Here is a 26,101-nt window from a genome sequence, read left to right as displayed (position 1 = left end):
ATGATATCTCAGTGTGGTTTTGATTTGCATTTCCCTGATTAATATGATGTTGAACATTTTTTCATGTACCTGTTGGCCATTTGTAAGTCTTCCTTTGAAAAATGTCCATTCAGTTCCTTTGCCAATTTTTTAATTGGCTTATTTGTTTGTTTGTTTCTTTGTTTTTTGCTCACGATTGCTTTGGCTATTCAGGGTCTTTTGTTGATCCATGTGAATTTCAGGATTGTTTTTTCTATTTCTGTGAAGAATCACTTTGAGTAATATGGACATTTTCACAACAGTAATTCTTCCAAACCATGAACATGGAATGTCTTTCCATCTTTTTGTGTCTTCTTTAATTTCTTTCAGCAGTGTGTCATAGTTCTCATTGTAGAGATCTTTCACCTCTTCGGTTAAATTTATTCCTAGGTATTTTATTGTTTTGGTAGCTATTGTAAATGGCTTTCTGCTTTGACTTCTTTTCTTCCTTGTTTGCTGTTAGTAGAAAAACACTACTAATTTTTGTGTATTGATTTTGTATCCTGTAACTTTACTGAATTTGTTTGAGGTCTATCAGTTTTGAGGTACAGTCAATGAGTTTTTCTATATATATAGTATCGTGCTATCTTTAATCAGTGACAATTTGACTTCATCTTCTCCAATTCAGATAGACTTTATTTCTTTCTCCTGCCTGATTGCTCTGGCTAATATTTCCAATACTCTGGTGAATAGGAGTGGTGAGAGTGGGCACCCTTGTCTTCTTGTTCTGAAAAGAAAAGCTTTCAGTTTTCTCCCATTCAGGATGATGTTGGTAGTGGGTTTGTCACATATGGCTTTTATTGTGTTGAGATACTTCCCTCCTGTAACTAACTTGTCAAGGGTTTTTACCACAAATGATGCTAAATTTGTCCAATGCTTTTTCTGTATCTATTGAGATAATCATATGGTTTTTGTCCTTGATTTTGTTGAGGTGGTATATCACATTTATTGTCTTGCACATTTCAAAACATCCTTGCATCCCTGGCATGAAGCCCACTTGATCACAGTGTATAATCTTTTCGATGACCTATTGTATTTTGTTTGAAAATATCTTTTTTTTCTAAACAAAATTTATTCATTTATTTCTTTATTTGTTTTTTAGTTTATTTTGTCAATATACAATGTGGTTGATTATTGTGGCCCATTACTGAAACCTCCTTCCCTCCTTCCTCTCCCCCCCCCCAACAACCTCATATCTGTTCAACTTCAAAGAATAGTACTTGTTGTGTCTTCTTCCCTCCCCCCCAGTTTCCTTGGATATTTATTTTTTTATTTTTACCTCCCACAAATAAGTGAGAACATGTGATATTTCTCTTTCTGTACCTGACTTGTTTCACTTAATATAATTCTCTCAGGTCCATCCATGTCATTGCAAATGGCCCTATTTCATTCGTTTTTATAGCTGAGTAGTATTCCATTGTGTAGATATACCAAATTTTCCATGTCCACTCATCTGATAATGGACATTTGGGCTGGTTCCAACTCTTAGCTATTGTAAAGAGTGCTGCGATGAACACTGGGGAACAGGTATACCTTCGACTTGATGATTTCCATTCCTCTGGGTATATCCCCAGCAGTGGGATAGCTGGGTCGTATGGTAGATCTATCTGCAATTGTTTGAAGAACCTCCATACCATTTTTCATAGAGGCTGCACCATTTTGCAGTCCCACCCACAATGTATGAGAGTTCCTTTTTCTCTGCAACAGTGCCAGCATTTATCATTCATAGTTTTTTGGATATTAGCCATCCTAACTGGGGTGAAATGGTATCTCAGGATGGTTTTGCTTTGCATTTCCCAAATGCTGAGTGATGTTGAGTATTTTTCATATGTCTGTTGGCCATTCATATATCTTCCTTTGAGAAATGCCTATTTAGCTCTTTTGCCCATTTTTTAATTGGGTTGCTTCTTTTTTTCTTGTAAAGTTTTTTGAGTTCCTTGTATATTCTGGATATTAATCCTTTGATTTTGTATCCTACGCCTTCGCTGAAATCATTCATCAACTCCAAGACTTCATTTTTTATTTTTTTTATTTTTTTTATTTTTAGAGGCTTTAGGCTCTTCAATATATAGGATCATGTCATCTGCAAACAGGGACAGTTTGACTTCTTCTTTTCCAATCTGGATGCCCTTTCTTTCCTTCTCTTCTCTGATTGCTCTGGCTAGTACTTCCAACACTATGTTGAATAGGAGTGGTGAGAGTGGGCATCCTTGTCTAGTGCCTGTTCTTAAAGGAAAAGCTTTCAGCTTTTCCCCATTCAGGATGATATTGACAGTGGTTTTATCATATATGGCTTTAATTATGTTGAGATAATTTCCATCTATACCTAAGTTATAGAGGGTCTTTGTCATGAATGAATGTTGAATTTTATCAAATGCTTTTTCAGCATCTATAGAGATGATCATATGGTCCTTGTGTTTGGTTTTATTGATATGGTGTATTACATTTATTGATTTGTGTGTGTTGAACCAACCTTGCATCCCTGGGATGAATCCCACTTGATCGTGGTGAATAATTTTACGTATGTGTTGCTGTATTCTGTTTGCTAGTATTTTAGTGAGGATTTTTGCATCTATATTCATCAAGGATATCGGCCTGTAGTTTTCTTTTTTGGTTATATCTTTATCTGGTTTTGGTATCAGGATGATGTTTGTTTCATAGAATGAGTTTGGGAGATTTGCGTCTGTTTCAATCTTTTGGAATAGTATGTAAAGAATCGGTGTCAATTCCTCTTTGAATGTTTGGTAAAATTCTGCTGTGAATCCATCTGGTCCTGGGCTTTTCTTTGTTGGGAGCCTTCTGATAACAGCTTCAATCTCCTTTATTGTTATTGGTCTGTTCAAATTTTCTACGTCTTCATGGTTCAGTTTTGGGAGCTTGTGTGTGCCCAGAAATTTATCCAATTCCTCCATATTTTCAAATTTGTTGGCATATAGTTGTTTATAGTAATCTCAAATGATTCCTTGTATTTCAGAAGTATCAGTTGTAATATCCCCTTTTTCATTTTTAATTTTTGTTATTTGGATCTTCCCTCTTCTTTTTTTAGTTAGCCATGCTAATGGTTTGTCAATTTTATGTTTTCAAAAAGCCACCTTTTGATTCATTGATCTTTTGTATCATTTTTTGGGTTTCAATTTCATTAAGTTCTGCTCTGATCTTAATGATTTCTTTCCATTCGCTAACTTTGGGTTTGGATTGTTCTTGTTTTTTAGTTCTTTAAGGTGAAGTGTTAGACTGTTCACTTGCCATCTTTCCATTCTTCTGAAGTAAGCATTTAATGTGATAAATTTCCCCCTTCATTCTGGTTTTGCTGTATCCCACAGGTTTTGTTATGATGTATCATTATTTTCATTACTTTCAATAAATTTTTTGATTTCCTGTTTGATTTCTTCTTGGACTCATATGTCATTAAGTAGAATGCTGTTTCATTTCCATGGGTTTATATAGTTTCCAGAATTTTGTTTGTTATTGATTTCTAATTTTAATCCATTTTGGTCTGAGAAAATACATGGGATAATTCCAATTTTTTTGAATTTGTTGAGACTTGATTTGTGACCTAACATATGATCTATCCTAGAGAATGATCCATGTGCTGATGAAAAGAATGAATATTCTGAGGTTGTTGAATGGAATGTTCTGTAGATATCTGCCAAGTCCAATTGGTCTACAGTTTTTGTTAGATCTTGTATTTCTCTTCTGATTCTTTGCCTAGATGATCTGTCCAATGTTGATAGTGGGGTGTTCAGGTCCCCTGCTATTATGGTATTAGTGTCTATTTCCTTCTTTAGGTCCGATAGAGTTTGCTTTATAAATCTGGCTGCTCCAACATTAGGTGTGTATATACTTATGATTGTTATGTCTTCTTGATGGATGAATCCTTTTATTATTATGTAGTGGCCCTCTTTATCTCTTTTTATGGTTCTTAGTTTAAAGTCTATTTTATCAGATATAAGAATAGCTACTCTGGCTCGTTTTTCATTTCTATTTGCAAAGTATATCTTTTTCCGTCCATTCACTCTTAGTCTATGTGTGTCTTTACAGGTGAGGTGAGTCTCTTGAAGGCAGCATAGTGTTGGGTCCAGCTTTATAATTGAGTCAGTCTGTGTCTTTTGATTGTGGAATTTAATCCTTTTACATTAACAATTGTTATTGAAAACTGCTGATATAATCCTAGCATTTTATTGATTATTGTTTGGATGTCTTAGGTGTCTTTTGTTCCTTGCTTTCTGATTTACTGTTTGTTTTCTGTATTTGTTGGTTCCTTGGGTTGTAGATAGCCTTTCTGTTTGTTTGTTTTCTCTTCATGAATGCCATTTTTATTATACTAGTGGGTTTTGATTTTTCTTGGGTTTTTATGGCAGTGGTAGTTATTTTTATGTACCAAACCCAGTATTCCCATGAGAATTTCTTGTAAGGGTGGTTGTGTGGTAGTGAACTCCTGCAGTTTTGTTTGTCTGCTAAATATACTATTTGCCCTTCATTTTGGAAGGATAGCCTTGCGGGGTAGAGTATTCTTGCCTGGCAATCTCTGTCTTTTAGTATTTTGAATATATCGTCCCATTCCTTTCTGGCTTTTAGGATTTGTGATGAAAAGTCTGATGTTAGTCTGATTGGGACTCCCTTATAGGTGATTTGACGCTTCTCTCTTGTAGCTTTTAAGATTCTCTCTTTGTCTTTGAGTGTTTCCAATTTGACTATAACATGTCTTAGGGAAGACCTTTTTGGGTTGAGTACGTTTCAGGATCTTTGAGCTTCCTAAATCTGAAGATCTGTGACTTTTCCTATACCTGGGAAGTTTTCTGCCACTATTTTGTTGAATATGTTTTCAACGCAATCTCGTTTTTCCTCCCCTTCTGGAATACCCATGACTTGGATATTTGAGCACTTAAGGTTGTGTGATATCTCTCTCAGATTTTCTTCAATGCCTTTAAATCTTTTTTCTTTTTTTTTTGTCTGCCTGTGTTATTTCAAACAGCCCATCCTCAAGGTCAGAAGTTCTCTCTTCTACTTCTGCAAGCCTGCTGGTTAAACTCTCTGTTGTGTTTTTTATTTTGTTGAATGAATTCTTCAGTTCGGCAAGCTCTGCTACGTTCTTTTTCTGGGCATTGATTTCCTTGTACATTTCTTCTTTCAGGTCCTGTATACTTTTCCTCATTTCATCATGTTGTCTAGCTGAGTTTTCTTGTATCTCATTTAGTTTCCTTAGAATTATCAGTCAAAATTCCTTGTCAGACATTTCAAGGCCTTCTTGTTCTATAGGATCTAGATCTTGAGACTTATTACCCTTTGGTGGTTTACTTTCTTGATTTTTCATATTTCTGTTATCTTTCCTTTAATGTTTAGTCATTGTGGCAGGGGGTTTCACAGTCTACAGGTTTGACACTATTGTCTGGCTAGAATGTTGCTGGTGTTACCAACTTGGTATGGCTACCTCAGTGTCTGCTCAGTTGGACACTAGTGCCTTGTTTTTGTGTTTGCCTCAGGTCTTGGGCCTCTCTGGGGAGCCACCTCTCTGGTCAGCATGCACTCGGCCAGGCTGCTGGGTCACACAGTGGCACTGCAGCGTTTGTGGTCTCTGCCAAGCTTCCTCCTCCCCTGCTGGACATCTCCCTGCTCTACGGGCACTGGTCCAGGCTAGTGGGTCATGTGGTGGCACCACAGAGGGTGTGGTCTCTGCAGAGCTTCCTCCTCCATTGCTGGACTTCTCCCTGCTCCATGCGCATTGGGCCAGGCTGGGGATGGAGAAGGATGGCAGCAGTGAAGCCTACCTGCTGGATCATGTGGTGGCAGCACCACAGGGCGTGTGGTCTCTGCGGAGCTTCTGTCTCCACTCTGCCCTTGATAATATCTTTTTTTTTTTCTTTTTCTTTTTTTCCTTTTTTTTTTTTTTTGATGTGACCTGCACTCAGCCAGTGAGTGCACCAGCCATTCCTATATAGGATCCGAACCCGCGGTGGGAGCGTCGCTGCGCTCCCAGCACTGCACTCTCCCGAGTGCGCCACGGGCTCGGCCCCCTTGATAATATCTTAATGAGGATTTTTGCATCTATGTTCATCAAGGATATTGGCCTGTTTTTCTAACTCATGGATGAAGGATTGTTGTATAGTGGAAGCTGTGAGGGTAAGAAGGGTAAGCAGGAAAGTCAACTAGGAGATGAATGCATAGGTCCATGCGGGGGACTAGGAGGGAGAAGATGGAGATGTGTTCAGTTATATTTTGGGGGGAGGAAAGGGAGGACTTCCTGATGGAGAGGAGGAAGGGAAGGAGAGAAAGAGGAATCAATTACAATGACTAAGTTGCGGGCCTAAGAAACTGTGTTGTTGCCATTTCCAGAGACTAAGGAGAAACTGTCCTTAAGTATGTTTATGAGAATCAAGGCTTCTGTTTTAGTCATTTACAGTTGGTAATGGTGAGAAACCATTACAGATAGATAACATCTATTGAGTATCAATTTGTGACAAGTACTGTCTAAATTGCTTTATGTTTACTGTCCTATTCAATCTTCATAATAATCCTATGTTAGTAGGTACTATCATTAAGCCCATTTTACAGATGAGAAGATTGAGACATAGAAAGGTTACTAAATTGTCCAGTATTATACAACTTGTAAATTTCTACAGATAAGATTTAAACCCAAGTATTCTTACTAGAGTTTGTGGTCTTAATTCTTGCACTATGGAACAGGCTCTTCAAGAAAATAGGAGTTGAGATATATAAACATGGAGGTCACTGGCATGTACAACAATGCTGGCATGTTTTTCGACATTTTGAATCTACAATGAAGTTCACTCTTATTATGTTAAAGTGAGGTTGTCTTTGCTAGTGTCAAACTAGTAAGTTACTGCATATTAAAAATCAAAGGAAAGAGAAGCAATGGTTTCCAGGAGAAAAAGACTGTACAGCTATAATATCATCTGATGGAAATTATTTGTACATACAAAGAATTTGTCAATCAGAAGGGATTTGGTCATAGATGTTGGGGCAAAGTGAGAGACAACAGCCAACACTGGCAGTGCTCTCTTATGAGAGATGAACCAACACTCTGATTTCAATGGTCACTGGCAAGATGGTCAGCATCCCAACCTACTGGCAACACTTACATTCTCATTTTGTGATTTATGACATTTAACACTTGAGACATCTAATTCATTCCCGTTTTCTTCTCTGCATCCACTCTCATCACCATTTGTCTTCTGATATAAGACACATGACAGTGAATTCTCATTGTAAATATACGAATATACAGCCATGCAAACATGAGTATTATGGATACTTTGAAAATTCTCAACATTGTTATTTGCTGCTTTTATTCATCCATCTCCCACGTTTGGTTACTGTGGGTCAACCACTAAAAGGTGTATCCACTCTATTTTGCTAATAAAATTGGATATCTGAGATTACAGTTCTGTGGCTGTAACTCTGGACTTCGATATACTCACAGCCTTAATGGTGCTTCACCTAGATGCCTCTTGGAAAACAGTCTGACAATCTTTTCCATGAAGAAGCAAAAATTAGTCTGATGTCACCATGGGGCTGAATACCAGTGCTTATATCTTGAAGGTCTTTAAATTTACCTAACTTGACAGAGGGATTAAATCTAAGTTTGCAGTCATTAGATCACTAATATGTCTGTGGTTAAGTCTACTTATAAATCAAATCACCAGTTTCCTCATATTTGACTGAATTTACCGTGCAATTACACACAATTTTAAGTAAGTATACATATATGTATACATGCAAACAAAATAAATAATATATAGAATTTGTAAAATATGTACAAACTTCACTCACATTTATGATATTTAAATTTATACATTAAACCATTGTTTGTGGGCAAATCATCTTTCAAAGTTCTCAAAATCTAATGCTGAACAAGAACAAAAACAATCCTTCTGAGATAAATCAGATTTTGCTGACCGCAAAAAACTCACTTCAAATTCAAAGACACAAGTATATTGGAAGTAAAAGAATGCAAAAAGATTTAACATGAAAACATTAATAAAATAAAGCATAAGTGGCAGCATCACTATTAGATAAAATTAATTTCAGACCAAAGAAACTCTCTAGAAGCAAAATGAGACGTTATATATAACAAGACTAATCTATAGGAAGACATACAATCTTAACTGTGTAGAACTAAATGACAGAACTATAAAATGCATAAAGCAAAACTGACAGACTAGAAAGGAAAACTAGACAAATCCATAATTGGAGCCAGAAATTCCAACATCTCACTTTCAATATCTGATACAACTGCTAAACAGAAAATTAGCAAGGATTTTAAAGATCTGAACAAAAAAATTGCCCACCAGATCTAATGAACATGTATTGCATACTCTACCCAATAATAGCGGAATATACATTTTTTAATAGACATGAAACACTCTGCAAGATAGACCATAACCAGGGCCACAAAACAAATCTCAACAAGTTTAAAAGAACTGAAATTTTCTGACAATAATGGAATCAAACTAGATATCAATAGTAACCAAACAACAAGAAAATCTCTGAAACTTTGAAAATTAAATAACATACTTCAAAATAATGCATGTTGTTAAAGGAAGTATAAAAGGAAATGAAAATTACATAATTCTGAATTAATTTGAAGGTACAAAATATTAAAATATATGAAATGCAGCTAAAACAATGATGAAAGAAAAATTAATTTATACCACCAAATGCTTACATTAGAAATGTAGAATGACCTCAAATCAATAATCTAAGTTCCTACCTTACCAACTAGAAAAAGGGAGAACCAAATAAAGGAGAAGACATAAAATAACAAGGTTAATAGCAGAAAAAATTGAAATTAAAAGCAAGAAAACAGTAAAAAAAATTAATGAAACACAAAATTGGTTTTTCTAAAAGAATCAATACAATTATTAAAACCAATAGCAAAACTGAACTGACAAGATTTTTTAAAAAAGACACAACTGACCAATCAGGAATGAAACAGGGTTTATTACCACAAATCCTGAAACCATTAAAAGAGTAATAATGAAGCACTATAAACAACCTTATGCTCAGAAATTTGACAGATTAGGAGAATTGGACAAATTCTTTGAAAGCTATGAACTGTAAAAACTCAACCAAAATGGATAGTTATTCTAAATAGTTGTATAATCATTAAATAAACTGAAAAAATAATTTAAAACCTCCCCCAACAAATTCTCTAGGCGCAAATATTTTCACTTGTGAATGCTACCAAATGATTAGAGAATTAACAACAACTTTATACAATACCTTCCATAAAATTTTTAAAAAGAGAACACTTCCCTATTTATTTTAATGCCAGTATTACTGAGATAGCAAAATGAGACAAAGACTGAACAAAGACAAAAACTACATTCAAATATTTCTCTTGAACTTAAACAAAAAAAACTCAACAAAATATTAGGCAATTGAATCCAACACTATATAAAAGTAATTGTACACTATGACTAAGTGGGATTTATTCCAGGTGTACAGGCTGGCTTGACATGTAAAATTCAAAGTATTTTACCATGTTAAAAGGAAAAAAAGAAAAGAGTACCTGAGACCAGTTAAATTTAGCAAAGCTTATTTGAACAAGAAAGTTTTTAGAACCAGGCAGCATTGCATTCGGACTGAAGATGGTCCAGAATGCCCCAACCCACCACAGGTGCAGGCCATGTTTATAGCCAGAGAAAAAGAAGTAACATACAGAACAACATGATTGGATGAAGCTGAGTATTTGCCTCATTTGGTCATGGTGCAATCAGTTGGCAGTCTGTGATTGGCTAAAGCTTGGCTCCTGTGATTGGCTGAGACTTAGCTACTTGTTGTAAGAATATACTTCCAGGAAGGGTTGCAGTCGTTTACACATCAATTCTGTTTACATTTCACTATATATGGAGAAACTTTTAAGCCAAATTTAAAATATGTATGGCGGCAGCTTTAGGCCAAACTTATTTCAATTTAACAACCATATAAACAAGCTAAAGAAGAAAAAATCATATGATCATATTAATTAACATATAAAAAAGCAGGCAAATCTCAACACACATCCATGACAAGTTGGGGGTAGGGAAGGAATGAAAGTTCCAGCTAAAAATAGAGGGGAAATACCTTATGGGGAAAATAGGATAATTTAGTCAGGCTCCCTTAATATTTCCTGTAAACAAGTTGTGTGTGGGTGGAGTTAGTGTGCATGTGCACCCATGTATCTTTCTAGTTACTTGCTATTGTGTGCTCTGCAGTTTGTGAAGCAGCACTGGCTGGCAGAGAGCACCTGTCTAAAAATAGAACATGTTTACTCTGCTGGCAGCTGTTTGGTTTTCCTTTGGACTTTGCCATAGCAATTGAGTTTCTGAGTTTCTCTTTGTACTGTTTAGCTATTAGATGTGTGTGTGTTGAATAAAGACTCCCCTTTCTTCAACCAAGGCTCCGAGGACCTTTTTGCCGGTTACCTACCTCATAGACATGCGTGTGAAGGGTTTGTGAATGGGCTTGAGGGGTCTGTGAGCACCAGACCCCAGCTCTAGCTCTATACACCTCAAGTAGATAAATAACATTTACAAAATCTACAGCTAACAAACATTAACAGTAAAAGGCCTAATGTTTTCCCCTAAGATTAGGAATAGGCAGAAATGTCTGCTCTCACCAATCTTATTCAACATGGTGCTGGAAGTTCTAAGGGCTTTTGTGATAAGGGGGGAAAAAAAGGCAAGAAATCCTCCTACCTCACAGCATCTAAAAAATTTAACTCAAAATGAATCAAAGACCTAAATGTAAGAGCTAAAATAATGAAACTCCTAAAAGAAAATATAGGTGTAAATCACTGCAACTTTGGATAAGTCAATGATTTCTTAGATATGACACAAAAAGCACAAGCAGCAAAAGACAAAACAAACTGAACATCATCAAAATTTAAAAAAAATCTGCACTTCAAAGGACATCATCAAGAAAGTGAAAAGACAACTCACAAAATGAGAAAAACTTCTTGCAAATCACTTATATGATAAGGCACTTGTATCTAGAATACATAAACAGTTACTACTAAGTAATAAATAGACAAATGACCCAATTCTTTTAAATGGACAAATGATCTGAGCAGATATTTCTCCAAAGAATATACACAGTGGCCATCAAGCACGTGAAAACATGCTCAACAACATTATCCACCAGGAAAATGCAAATCAAAACCACAATGAGTTACTACTTCATATCCACTGGGATGTCTACAATCAACCAGATGAAAAATAACAAGTATTAGCAAAGATGGGGAGAAATTGAAATACTCACACACTGCTGGTGGGAATGTGAAACTGTGCAGCTGCTTTGGAAAGCAGTCTGGAAGTTTCTGTAATGGTTAATCATAGAGTTACAATATGACCCACCAATTCTACCTCTAGACATATACTCAAGAGAAGTGAAACATTATGTCCACACAAAAACTTGTACACAAATATTGAGAAGAGCATTATTCTTGATAGCCAAAAAGTGCAAATAACACAAATGTCTATGAACCAATGAACATATGAATAAAATGTGGTATAGCCATACAGTGGAATGTTATAAAGTAATTAAGAAATCTTGATACATGAAAGAACCTAAAAAACATTGTGCTAAATAAAGAAGCAAGTAACAAAAGACCACATATTGTATGACGCCATTTATATGAAATGTTAGAATAGGCATATTTATAGGAAACAGAAAATAGACTAGTGGTTGCCAAAGGCTTAGAGAATTGGAGGCATTGGAGGGTGATGGTTAGAGGTGCAGTATTGCTTTTGGGGGTAATAAAAATATTCTAAAACTGATTGTTTGATGGATACACAACTCTGTGGATATATAAAAGCCACTGAATTGTATGCTTCAAATGGGTAAATTATATGATATGTGAATTACATCTCAATAAATCTGTCAAAAATACTGAAGTAAACTAAACATGCAACTGTAACACAATCCAACATTTGTAATCTTGAACGTTTATCCCAGTGAAATGTAAACTTATATTCATACATAAAATTAAAATACATGTTTACAGCAGCTTATTTGTTAAAGCCAAAAAGTAGAAAGAATCCAAATATTCCTCAGTGTGTGAGTGGGTAAAAAGACTGCGGTGTGTGTGTGCTATGGAACAGTCCTCAGAAATAAGGATGAACTACTGACACATGCAACGACGTGAGTCTTGAGGGAATGTTACCAAGTGAAAAAAAAAAATTGCAAAAGCCTGCACCCTGTATGGTTGCATTTATATAACATTCTTATAATAACAAAGTTATGGAAATGGAGAACAATTTATCCCTAGCCAGGGGTGAGGCAAGGCAGGTGGGAGGCACAGAGAGGGTGGCATGGTTATAAAGGCATACAGCAGGGGTCCTTGTGGCAATGGCTGCTCTCTATCTAGAGTCAGATGATGTGCACAAGAACGTTCACCTGTGATAAAACTGAATAGCACTAAACACACACATGAGGACACAAGTGAAACTGTGGATCTGAAAAAGAATTAGTTGATTTGTCACTATCATGGTTGTTTTATGGTATTATAATGTGAAGGTGTTCACTATTGAGGGAAACTAGGTACAGGTACACAGGATCATTGAATGCTATTTCACAACTGCATGTCAAGCTGAAATTATCTCAAAATTAAAGGTTTGTGTAGAAATCCAAGGCAGTTATAGAAAGGACACAGCTGTGTGTGAAGATGTGTCTTCTAGATGCTGCCCCACCACTTATTTTGCTGCGCCACCTCAGAAATTCACTTTCCACGCTGGGCTTCAATTTCCTTACAGAAAATGGAGGGATTTGGACACAGTTTGTGATTTCCAACCTATCTGACAGTAAATAATTATAATACATGGAAAAACATTTTGCAGACCCTTCCTTGCCACCATGGCCATGTGAGTTTATTTAGAAACCACTGATAGAGATTTTCACATTAAAAAAATCTCCTCTATGTGTTTCTGCTTTTATTAACCACATACACATCTGCTTGAAAAAGTAGAGTGCTGTGAAAATACTGTTCATCTATTCCACAGACAATACTGTCAGCCTATGTGGGTCCAGGGGGGCACTTGTAGTAACTCCCCAATCCCTCAGGGTCCACAGATTATGGTTTGCAAATTTTAAAAGATAGGTTAAAAAATTCTCAAAGGTTTCTTTCTAACCTAGGATTTTAAGGTGGAGATTTAGATCTTCCCACTGTAAAAATGTTTTTTAATTTTTGACTTATCACCAACCACAGAGTTTGCATTTGAATCATATTTACCAATATGTGAAAGTGCCTTATCAAATTGCATACAAACAACATTTAATAAGTTACAAAGCACAAATAGACTGCTATCAATATCTGAAAGACATCACCAGTCAGAATTGTTTTGTGCATATTATTCCTAAATTGAAATGATCATAGGTCCTGAAATAGGATCCATAGCCCTGAGACATGATCAGTCCTGAACAATACCCACGAGGTAAAAGGGACATAGCCCAGTGCTACAGAGCACCACAAAAGGGTCGGACACAGTTCCAGATCAGGAGTCCCATAGAGTCTGAAGACAGAGGAGGAAGAATCTTATTCTGCTACATAGCGTTGTAGGTCCTAGTACACACCATAATCCTTAGAAGCACTTAATTCTCAAAGCAATGCTTATAATTAGACATCCTCTCCATTTCACAGATGCTGACACTGATGCTTAGGGAAGATGTATAATTTGCTCAGGTGAGTACCAGACCCAGACCCTGAATTAGCCCACACACTCTTGGATGTACCATGGCATGTCATATAAAGTTAGAAAGATAAATTTAAAAAAAAAAAACACTAAGACTTCAAAGGAAAAAAAAAAGAAGAAAAGAAAATGCACAGGCTCAGCCAAGGCATCCCTCCCCAGAAGGCAGAATTGCATCAGCCTGTTGTGTCTTCCTGCAGACTGGCTTCCACCTGTGAGCTGGGCTGGTCTGTGACAGCCACAATTCCTCTCGGCATGGTCCTCTGACAAATATGAGCATGACAAACTGATCCTCTCCCTGGCTATTCCAAACCAATCCTTCCCTCTAAAGAATGAAAAATGAGAGAGAGAGGGAGAGAGGGGAAGAGAGAGAGAGAGAGAGAGAGAGAGAGAGAGAGAGAGAGAGAGAGAGACTCTCCAAGTAATCTATTTCTCAGTAATAATCACGACTTTAAATGTTTCCTTTAAATTACCTTTTGCTGAATCACTATAGAAATGTCCAGTGAAATATGACTTACTATCTTATCTCTGGTATAGCACAGTACTTAGGTTAGATATAATAAATTATAGGTTAAACCTGAAAATTTGGTGTAGATGGCGTGGTTACTCTCTGCAAACCTAAGCTTGGAGGCTCAGTGAGGATTTGTTTGCTTGCTCATTCATTCTGAAATAAAATACATCTGCCCTTGATCCTAGCCCATGCAGCCCACTGCACTGCTGCTACTGTAATCCCCTGTTGCTTCCATGGGCCTGTGTGCTCATTTTTCTTACCTGACATTGTCGGAAGGTGAAACCTGATAATAATAGTGACTTTGTACCAGACGACGTTCTAAAAGTCTTTATCCATGTAAATAATTCAATATCCTAGAAAGAAACTACTATTATTACCATCCATATTTTACTAAAGATGTGACCATTAACACAGAGCTGTTAAGAAACCTGCCTTGTATGGTTTGCAACAAATTTCAACCCAGTAAGTTGGACTTCAGGGCGTGAAAATTTAACCACTAGGTTATATATTTTGAAAGATGGTTCCCAGCTCCTGACATCTCTATTTTCCACAGCTTGTCTGCAATGTCATATGGCTGGCCTGGATGTTCAAAAAAATGAGAGAAAATTTCCACAGTGAAAGGCTGTTGGAAAGTGCAGGCTTGTCTCTTTCAGAAAAAGTGCCTAAGGCCAGTTCTAGGTCCAAGATCTCTGTGCCCACTCAGCTCTGACCTTTAGGGTTTAGCTTGATATCTCATATGTAGTACATAGTAGGACACATGGTCTTTTATTAACTTGCTATCACTAGGTCCCTATTCAGGCCCAAGGACAGAGAATCCTTAGATTAAAGCAGGAGTATCAAGGGAAACAAAAAGGTCAGGAGGCTGATAGAAACCCATGCATTATCTATTGTGCAGTGAAACAATATAAGGCTATTTTGAAATCCACTTTGACAATCAAAAATGCACGTACGGGAAGGCAATGATTCATTTCTCCCTCCCTTTGGAACTGCTTCTAAGCCCTTGAAAACAGAAAGGATAGAAGAATGAGGTCAAACATAATTGTCTGGTATGGCACATTATCCATTGTCTTCATTAAAAAGATAGCAAAATATATTTTCTAAGGAAAATAGGGAATTTCAAACCTATGAAAAGACAAAGAATTTTTTAAAATAAAATACATTGATTTTTTTTTTTCTAACTTGCTTAGAAATAGTGCAAATGATTTGGGTTTTTTCATGAGAGAAAAAAGGATGGGTTATGAGTCGTGACAAACCTCAGAGATCTCCTTTCTTGAGACTGACTGGGGAGAAGAGCGGCACTGAGCAAAGACAGGAAGGGAAGACCCACCCTCTAAATTGAAATGCATTACATGCAACATTACCTTTTATCCTCAAACAGTCCTCATATATGCCCATGCCTCTTACAGATTAGGGAATTGAGAGACAAGGATGCTCACAAACTTGCTCACGCAAGAAAACAAATGTCAGTTTTCCTCCTGCCCCACGTGCTTTCCAGCACTAGGAGCCTCCGGACATGGGCTTCTTCACAGGAGGACAGGAAGGAGCAGAGAATCAAATGTATTAACATGTTTGTTAAAGTTTGTTGAAAACCTGGAAGACATCTTTCAAATAGCATCGATGCATTCATTCAAAAGTAGTTACTGAGTACCAGATTTTTTTCAAACCAAGCTATAATGAAATAGGAGTGATCCCTCCTCTCCCAGAGATAACACTGTGTAGGGGGATAGAGAAAACTTAAAACCTAACTATAGCCATCCCTTGGTATCATGGGGGATTGATTTCAGAACCCACCTAGGATACCAAAATCCATGGATGCTAAAGTCCCTGATATAAAATGACACAGTAATTGCATATAACCTATGGACATCCTCCTGTACACTTTAAATCAACTCTAGATTACTTATAATACCTAATACAATATAAATGCTATGCAAATAGTTGTTATACTGTATTGTCTTTATTTGTATTATTTTTATTGTTGTATTGTTACTTTTTATTTTAAATATTTTTGATTCACAGCTGGTTAAATCTGCAGATGCAGAACCCATGGATATGGAGGGGCAATTGTACTATAAAGTCTAAAGGGGCTTTACAGCAAGGACACTACACCAAGTTGGGGAAGGTCAGGGAAAAGTTCCTAGAAGGAGTAACAGCTTAGCGAATTCTGAACATTCAGTAGATATTAACTAGTTGGGGCCATGGGAGCAGTTGACATCAATTTCGGAAAGTGAGTCCTAATTATGGGCAAGCTGAAATGACAGGAGGATTGCAGCCCATTTGAAGAATTTAAGAAAGGGCAGGGTATTTCAGTCATGTGGAGTGAGATAAGTTAAAAGATCTGAGGCCAGAACAGTAGGCAGGAGGCAGGTTATTCAATAACCAGGTTAAGAAATTTAGACATTATCCTGAACAATGGAAGCCATTGAGCGATGAATGCTCTGATAAGAAGGAATACTTTGCAACAGTATGAAAAATGATTTTATGGGAACAAAGATGGAAACAGTTTAAGAGTTTGTTTTGTAATCTAGGTATGATGAGATGGTGGCTTGGGCAAGGATTGCAGTAATGGATCAGGAGAGAATTGGAGAAATGCACAATCTCATTGGAAGGTAAAGTGCACAAACCGGTTGGATGTAGAGCACAGGTAAGTGAAAAGGAGCATTCAAAAATATGCTTTGGTTTCTAGCTTGGGCAACTGGATAAAGGAACTACCTGGAAGGAAGCACATTTGGAAGACAAGAGGTGAGTCATGTAATGGGCAAGGTCCATTAAATAACTACCTTTAATTCAGAGAAGGGACAAAGCAGAAAGTGGAGATTTGGGAATATCCCCAAAGGGTGATAATAACTTGTCTTCTTTATTGAGAGTCAGTATTACAGTAAAGTAAGAGTATCAAAGCAAGAATTAAAATGTCTCTTCTTAGAGGCAGGTATATGACCCATAAACTTCTGTGGATTTTTTAAGATATTTGATACAAACCACAGCTAGGGATGAGGATTCCTGGAGTCTCCTTTCCTTCACCTGATAGGAACTCAATAATTTGGGTATTTTAAAGATTGCTTGAAAAAGATAATACGGATTTAAAATGTCAGAGTTGAAAGTTTAGCTCAGTCTGTATCTGTTGATGGGGTGGGGAGGAGGAGTTGGAGACTGAAACAGTGGCTGGGATTAATTTCAAGGGTAACAAAGGAGTCATCAAACCAATTCATGTTATACAGATTTGGAATTCTGGGGGAGCATCCTGGGTTACCCACATACATACAATTTTTAAACAGCTTTATTGGGATATAATCCACATATCATAAAGCATAAAGTCTGCCTTTTGAAGTCTACAATTCAGTAATATTTAGTACATATTCCCAGGGTTGCAAAACTATCACTAATCTCTAATGTTAGAGCATTTTAATCACAAACAAAAACCCTGTACTCATTAGCAGTCACTCTCCATGCACCTATCTTCCTAGCCTCTGGAAACCACTAATCTGTGTTTCCATGGATTAGCCTTTATGGACATTTTATATAAAAGAAAGCACACAATATGTGGTCTTTTGTGACTGACTTCTTTCATGTAGCTTAATGTTTCAAGGTTCATCCATGTCATAATATGTATCAGTACTTCATTCTATTTTTTTGACAGAGAATATCCTGCATATGGGTATACCTCATTGTGTGTATCCATTCATCAGTTAATGGTCATTTGGACTGTTTCCACTTTGTGACTACTGTGCATAATGATACTATGAACCTTTTTGTAACAGTATTTTTGTGTGGCTAAGTTTTCATTTATCTTTGGTAAATATGAAATAAGCTTCAATTCATCATAGCAGCAGCATAACTGGGTCATAGGAGAACTCTAAGCTGAACATTTTGAGGGACTGCCAAAGCTTTTCACATTCCCTGCAGCAAGGCAGGAGAGTTCCAACTTCTCCACATCTGGGCCAACATGTATTATTGTCTGGTTTTTGATTATGGCCATCCTAGTGGGCATTAAGTGGTATTTCAATGTGGTTTTGATTTTAATTTCAGTAATGACTAATGACGTTAAGCATCTTTTCATTTGCTTATGGTCCATATGTATATCTTTTTTGAGGGGGGGAGATATGTCTGTTCAATTCCTTGTATTTTCCAATTTGGTTTTTTCTTTTTATTGTTGAGTTGAAAGAGTTCTTTATACATTCTGGATATTATGCCCTAATCAGAAATGTAATTGGAAAATATTTGCTCTAATTTTGCAGATTACTTTTTTCACTTTCTTTTTCTTGTCTACTGAAGCATAAATTCTTCTTTATAAATTTTAATAAAAAACAATGTATCTATTTTTTAGTTTATTGCTTATAATTTTGGTGTCATAGCTAAGAAACCACTGCCTAACCTAAGGGCATGAAAATTTACTCTTATGTTTTCCTTTAACAGATTTATAATTTTAGCTCTTGCCTTTAAGTTCATAAATCATTTTGAGTTAATTTTTTTATGACATACAGATCCAACTCAATTCTTTTTGTATGTGGATATTCAGAAGACCTAGCACCACTTGATAAAAATGCTATTACTTACTTATTGAATTGTCTTGGCAGCACTGATAAAAATAATTGGATTTAAATGCAAAAATATATTTCTGAACTCTCAATTTTACTCCATTGATCTATATGTCTATTTTTATGTTAGAAGCACAGTATATAATTACTGCAGCCTTTTAGTAAGTTTTGAAATTGGGAAGTATTAGTCCTTCAACTTTATTCTACTTTTTCAGGATCATTTCAGCTATTTTAGGTCTTCTGCATTACCATATGAATTTTATAATCTGCTTGTCAATTTCTGTAAAATATAGCAAAATATCGATAAGGACTGCATTGATTTTTTAGATCAATTTGGGAAGTATAAACATCTTAAAATCCATGACTATTGAATATTTTTTCTTTAATTCAGATTGTTACTAATTTTGTTAAAAAATATTTTGTGGTTTCCATAATACAAATCATTATGGGTTGAATTGTGTACCCCCACTGAAAAAAACAGGTTGAAGTCCTAAGACCTAAATACCTCTGAATGTGACCATATTCACAAGTAGGGACATTGCATATGTAAGGTAACTAGGTGAAGTCACAGATTAGTGTGGGCCTCTAACCCAACATAACTGGTGTTTTTATAAGAAGACAGCCATATAAAGACAGAGATATATAGGGAGAATACCATGTGAAAATGAAGGCAGAGAATGGAGTTTTGTAGCTGCAAGCCAAGGAATGTCCAAGATTGCTGGCAAACTACTAGAACCTAGAAAGAGGCAAAGAAGAATCTCTATAAGTGTTTCAGAGGGAGCATAGAACTTTTGACACCTTAATTCCAGACTTCCAACCTACAGACTGTGAGACAATAAATTTTTGTTATTTTAAGCCACCAATTTTGTGGCACTTTGCTGTGGTAGCCCTCGAAAACAGACACACAAAATTTGCACTTCTTTTATTAAATTTACTCATAAGCATTTTATTATTTTTATGCTACTGTGAATGAAATCGTTCTCAATTTTCTTTTTGGATTATATATTGCTAGTGTACAGAAATACAATGTATATTTAAACATTGACATTATATACTGCTACCTTTCTGAGCACATTTATTAGTTCAAATAGTTTCTGTGCCTGTGTGTGTGAGACAAGATTTTTTGTATAAAGATAACATCCTCTCATATAATTTTACTTCTTCCTTTCCAAAATACATGTGTTTTATTTCTTTTTCTTGCCATATTACCATGGCTAGAACCTCTATTACAATGTCACATGTAAGTGGGAAGAGCATATACCCCTATCTTGTTCCTGAGCTTGAGGGAAAAGTATTCAGTCTTTCATCAATAAGTCTAATGTTAGCTGTGGGGTTTTCCTAGATGCCTTTTGCCAAGTTGAGAACATTCTCTCTATCCCTAGTTTTTCTGGGTACTTATATCATGAAAGGGTATCGAATTTCATCAAAAGTTATTTCTTTATATGTTGAGATTATCATGTCATTTTTACCTTTATTTTATTATAGAAAATTAAATTTATTTTTTTCAGATGTTAAAGCAACCTTATTATCCTGGGATAAATAAGTTGCTGGATTCTGTTTCCTTGTATTATGTTGTGGACTTGTGTGTCTTTTTCATTATGGATATTGATCTGTAGTTTAATTTTCATGTGATGTATTTGACTGTTTTATATTAATATAATATTTTCCTCATAGAATAAGTTATGTGCTCTCTCTTCTGTTTTTGAAGATTTTGTGAAGGATTGGTATTATTTCTTCAATAAGCAGTTGGTTGGATTTACCAATTAAGCATCTAGACTGAGGCTTTTCTTTGTAGAAAGTCTAATTTACAATTCCATTTGTTTACTTTCATGAATTTTGGGGAGAACTAACAAGTGAACACGTTTGTCCTGGTGCTTTCTGCTATGGAAGATTATTAATTACTGATTCAATTTCTTTAATAGATACAGACCCATTCAGATTAGCTAGTTTTGTGTGTGTGAGTTTAGGCAGATAGTGTCATTCAAGGAACTGGTCCATTTCATTTAGGCTATCAGATTTGTGGGCATAGACTTGATCATAATAATTCTTTACTATCTTAGTAATGTTAATGAGATCAGTAGTGATGGCCCTTCTTTCATTTCTGATTTTCATAACTTGTGTCTTCCTTCTTTTTTACTTAGTTAACTTATTAGAGGATTATTGATTATATTGATCTTTTCAATGAATCAGCTAGTGGTTTCATTAGTTTTCTCTATTGATTTCCTGTTTTTAATTTTATTGATTTCTGCTGTAATTTTTATTATTTATTTTCTTCTGTTTACTTTGAATTTAATTTACCTTCTTTTTACTAGTTTCTTAGGATGGAAGCTTAGATTACTGAGTTCAGATATTTCTTCTTTTCTAATATGTGCATTCAGTTTTATAAACTTCCCTCTAAGCATTGATTTGCTGCATCCCACAAATTTTGACAAGTGGTATTGTCATTTTCAGTTAGTTCAAAATATTTTTTAATTTATCTTGAGACTTCTTCTTTGGCCCATGTGTTATTTCAAATTCGATTAATCTCCAAGCATTTTAGAGTTTTCCAGTTATCTTTTTATTGTTGATTTCTATTTTAATTCCATTGTGGTCTGAGAGTATATTTTGTATAATTTATATTCTTTTAAATTTGTTAAGTCATGTTTTAAGGCTTAGAATGAAGCCCATGTAAGCTTGAGAAAAATGTAAATTCTGCTGCTGTGTATAAAGTATTCTATAGACACCAATTAGACTTAGTTGATTGATGGTGCTGTTTACTTCAATTATGTACTGATTTTCTACCTGCTGGATCTGTTCATTTCTGACAGACAGATGATGGAACACCAAATATAATAGTTCATCTATTTCTCCTTACAATTCTATCAGTTTTCTCTTAAATATTTTGATGCTCTGTTTTTAGGTGCATACATGTTAAGGATTGTTATGTCTTCTGGTGAATTAACCTCTTCATCATTATATAATGCCTTTTCCCTGATCATTTTCCTTATCATGAAATCAGCTTTGGTTGAAATTAATAATAGCTACTTCACCTTTCTTTTGATTAATGTTAGCATGGTATATCTTTCTCCATCCATTTACAAGTAATCTATTTGTGTCTTTATATTTAAGGTTAGTTTCTTGTAGATAATGTATAGTTGGGTCTTATTTCTTTATCTATTCAGACAGTCACTATCTTTCAATTGATGCATTTACAACACTGACAAAGTGGTTATCAATATTATTGGCTTAACGTGTACCATATTTTTTACTCTTTACTATTTATTGCCCTTTTTATTTATTTATTTATTTATTTATTTGTCTTCACTCTATCCTGCCTTTTGGCTTTAATTGAGCATTTTATATGATTCCATATTTTATTCCCTGATAGCGTATAAATTATACTTCTTTTTCTTTTTGTATTTTTTTAGTACTTTATAATATTGAAGCACAATTTATTCATGTGACAGAGCTCTTGCATTAAGAATGTTAAATGACATACTGTGAGAATCAGATACCACACTACAATTTAAAGCATAATGAAATTGAAATGCAAATCAGTGATATATTCAGCAAAACTCAGTTGTCATTTGTCATCATTTATAACAATGCTAAACTAATTTTAAGTTAGAGGTAAAATGTTAGGTTCAAAAACAAATAACAGTTTTATCATTTTGCCAGGATTTACCTAATTAACAATATTAATGAATATGAGCCAGGTTCTACAAAAATGGGACAAATGAATTAAGTGAAAAAACAACTAGAATTTCAATTTTCCTTTAATATTTGTTTTTTATTAGGAGCCAACACTATTTATATTTTATGATAAAACATAATTATATTTATGTACTAAATACATAAGTATAGTGCTACAAAAGAAATAGGATAAACTTGAAAATCTAAGTATTTAAATTAATGACAATTTTAAAAGAAGAAAAGAAAACGAACAGACTATACTAAAATGAATGAGCACATTCAGAAATGTGAGACCAACAAAGCCAGTGCAGGTAAAGCTGCACATGAGTATCGTGGATTCTCCTCATGTTCTGCTGTTCTTTACACCGTAAATAGCAGTAGACTGAGAGGTAGAATGTCAGGGTTCTTATGACATGTATGCAACTATTTAACTGTGAATTTCAAGCATCCCTTTTCTTTTTCTTTTTGTCTCTTAGTTTAATCATCTTTAAGGATTCAAATTGTCCTCAATCCCAATATTTTAAAATCTATTTTAACCCATAGGTTTTAAGGAGGATAAACTAAAATTTAGAAAAGTTAATACATTGCTTGAAGCTTCTTATCTGATGGTTTGGGAGAAATTATTCTATCTGATAAATGAAGTGATACATATGTAATGTTCTTTCCCATGAACGTCAACAGTAAAACAATTTTATTTATATTTTATTATATGAATTAAGATCAGTTTTAATTGTTTTTTCTATGCCAGGTTCTAAAATAGGTCCCTTACATATTCTCTCATACTTAATCCTTGCAACCATACCTTGAAATGAGTAGTATTATCCAATTTTAAAAAAGAAGAAACTAAGACTCTGATCTTAACACTTAACTACTAAACCAAGGTTTACCAAACTTGCCTGATTGAAAAAAAACTCATCTCAGGCCCTTTGTTAAAATATAGATTCTCTGGCCCATCTTCATCTAGAATCTTCAAGGCCTAGAGAATGTTTAATTTAACATGTGCTCCCCAAGGTCACTATAGTAGGTGAGTTTGGAAAACACTAGATAATCTTTGCTGTCATCACTACTTTGAGGACAGAGAGTACGAGGGCATTTTATGTTTAGCCTATACATTTTTAAAAATGTCAGCTATTCGGTTAGAGTCTTAGGTCTAGAAATTTTTCTAAAATGGAAATTATTTATCCCATCAATTTGCAACAAGAAACATTCTGGTCATGTGGCTATTTTGATCATATAACTGAAATAGTTTTTCACGATTACATAATATCTCTTCATTTTGAATCCTTTCTTGGGTCTTACCTTTATCTCTCACATTTGTACATAAAGCCATTTTTAACCTAAATATTTTTGATACTGATAATTTTAAAGGAGTTCAGCATATAGGTAAATGATAATATTTACGATTCTGTGGCAAACTCAAAAACTAAAATAAGTCAGAAATCAGGAATTTATGATACTCAAAGAAAGCCAGTTATAACATAAATGGTGCTTCAAATCCCTTTGAACAGTGAAGTCTAACTAGAATAAAACTAATATGAATAAAAAATGCTAAAACTTATCAAAACAAAGTTAATTATTGCTATGAAGAAGCATCAACTTCTACTAGGTAAACGTAAAGCAGGATAAAACTATAACACTAAAATATCAAATATATGGAGAAATTTAAAATATGCAAAAATTGAATAATCATTATTTGTAGAGGTGAAAAAATAATTTCTTCTGTTTACATAAACAAGCACATACAAATAATAAAGAATTTCTTAGATTATTTATCTTTGAGCCCTATGTGGATTGATTTATTTTAGATTTACCTATCTGAATTCAGTTTAATGAATGATTATTCTTGGCCCAAGTCTTGGTTATGTTTATATTTAATTTAGAATGAGGTTGGCTATAATTATAGATTTCAGAAGAATATTTTGAAAGGGAGAGAACTTTTGATGAATAATGGGGAATTAAATGCCAGAGTTTGTTGTTTTTTTTATTTTTACAACAAAAGTTATGAACTTGCAACTGTAAGATAATTTTTTGAAAGAATAGCAGGTATACAGGCAGAATTGGGAGTGTGTATGTGAGAATGAGAACATAGATCAAAGGGAAACAGTCCTAGTATAGGAATCAAGAATTTTAGTGTAATGTCTCTTAAAAATAATCTAGTTCAAGTGTCTTCAAACTTCAGGTCCGGAACCAAATCCAGTCTGCTGCCTGTTGTTTATTTCCCACAATAAAAATTTCTCTCTCTCTCTCTCTTTTTTTAAAAAATTGAAACAGAACTGATTGCAAATATCTGTGGGATAAAGTGTTGAATATCAATACTGGTGTGCAATATGTGGTGCTTAAATCAGGATAATTAGTACATTTAATGTTATACAATGTAATCATTTTTTGTGGCCCTGTACCTATTACTCACTAAACGCCCCCTCTCCCTTTCCTATCAATGGTGACAGGATGTCTCTATCTCTACCTGTATCATCTATCTATCTACCACCTTCCTATCTAAACCAACAGAGTGCTTCCTATATGATAGATACTATTCTAAGTATATATCATCTTATTCAGTCCACTGAACAATTGGAACATTTCTTTAAAACTATATAACCAGCTCTTAAGTCCTTATATCCAGAAGTTCTTGAAAAATCAATCTTTTTTTTTTCCTGTTCTTGTCAGAGCAAAAGTTTTCAACTGCTAGTTTGATGAAACAATGTGTTAGTTCCATTAAAAATTTCAGATGCATCAGTTTATAAACATGATTTTTTAATGGGAACCAAGAAGAAATACCAAAGCTATACCTCTAGACCTCTCTATAAACCTACGGTTTTCACCTAGAGTGCATTTCAGATTACTTTGCACAGCTATTAAGAAGTCCAAGTTCTGGGCTCCTCCTGAGTCATAATCTCTGGATGAGGTCAGGAAATGCTATATTCATAGTAAAACCACAGTAGAGAATGATCAAAGTAACGCCTACCTGATTTTTTTAGCTCATTCCACTATACAACACTGATAGCATAATTGTGCTTAATTTCATTTTTATATGCTTTTTAAAACCAGGCTTAATTTTGACAAAGAAGGAATACATTAAAAAGATACTCAGAATTTTTAACTGATGTAATAGGCAGGATTTATGATTCCCTCTAAAATGTATTTGGGGAAATTCCTTTTTTGGATGAAAAAATTGGCAATCCACTGACTTATCTAATAATTCTTGGTTAAAAATTCTACAGTCTCTTTAACTTAGAAATACATTAGCAACTTAGTGATTTAATATTTTTGGCCCTGTGCTATATCCAAAGCACTGAACTTGATTAAAACTTGTAACTTCTTCATTCCCTAATAGGGGCCTTCTGTGAGCTGACCTCTGGAGAGAAAGAGGGAGATGCCCTTCTCTTTGCCTTGCCTCAAGGTTGCAAACTGTGATTTTTTGAATCTTTTCACTGATTTATGACAGTGACTGTGTGCAATGAGGAGATATGAGAGGATGACACGTTCTTATGTGACTAGTTTTATCAAAACATGATTTCTCTCAGAGAGGTGCCCCCCGGTGAGGCCCAAGACCCATGGCAACAATGTGCCCCAAGGCGCCAGCACAACCAAGCAGGTAGGTGTCACTGCAGCCGGATCCCGCCCCCAGCCTGGGTGAGTGTATGACAACCAGAGAGGCTACCCCCAAAGAGACCCGA

The sequence above is a fragment of the Cynocephalus volans genome, chromosome 15 (assembly GCF_027409185.1).
Source record: "Cynocephalus volans isolate mCynVol1 chromosome 15, mCynVol1.pri, whole genome shotgun sequence".
Classification (NCBI taxonomy): Eukaryota; Metazoa; Chordata; class Mammalia; order Dermoptera; family Cynocephalidae; genus Cynocephalus; species Cynocephalus volans.
The sequence above is the reverse complement of the archived record's forward strand: the minus strand, read 5'-3'. Positions refer to the sequence as shown.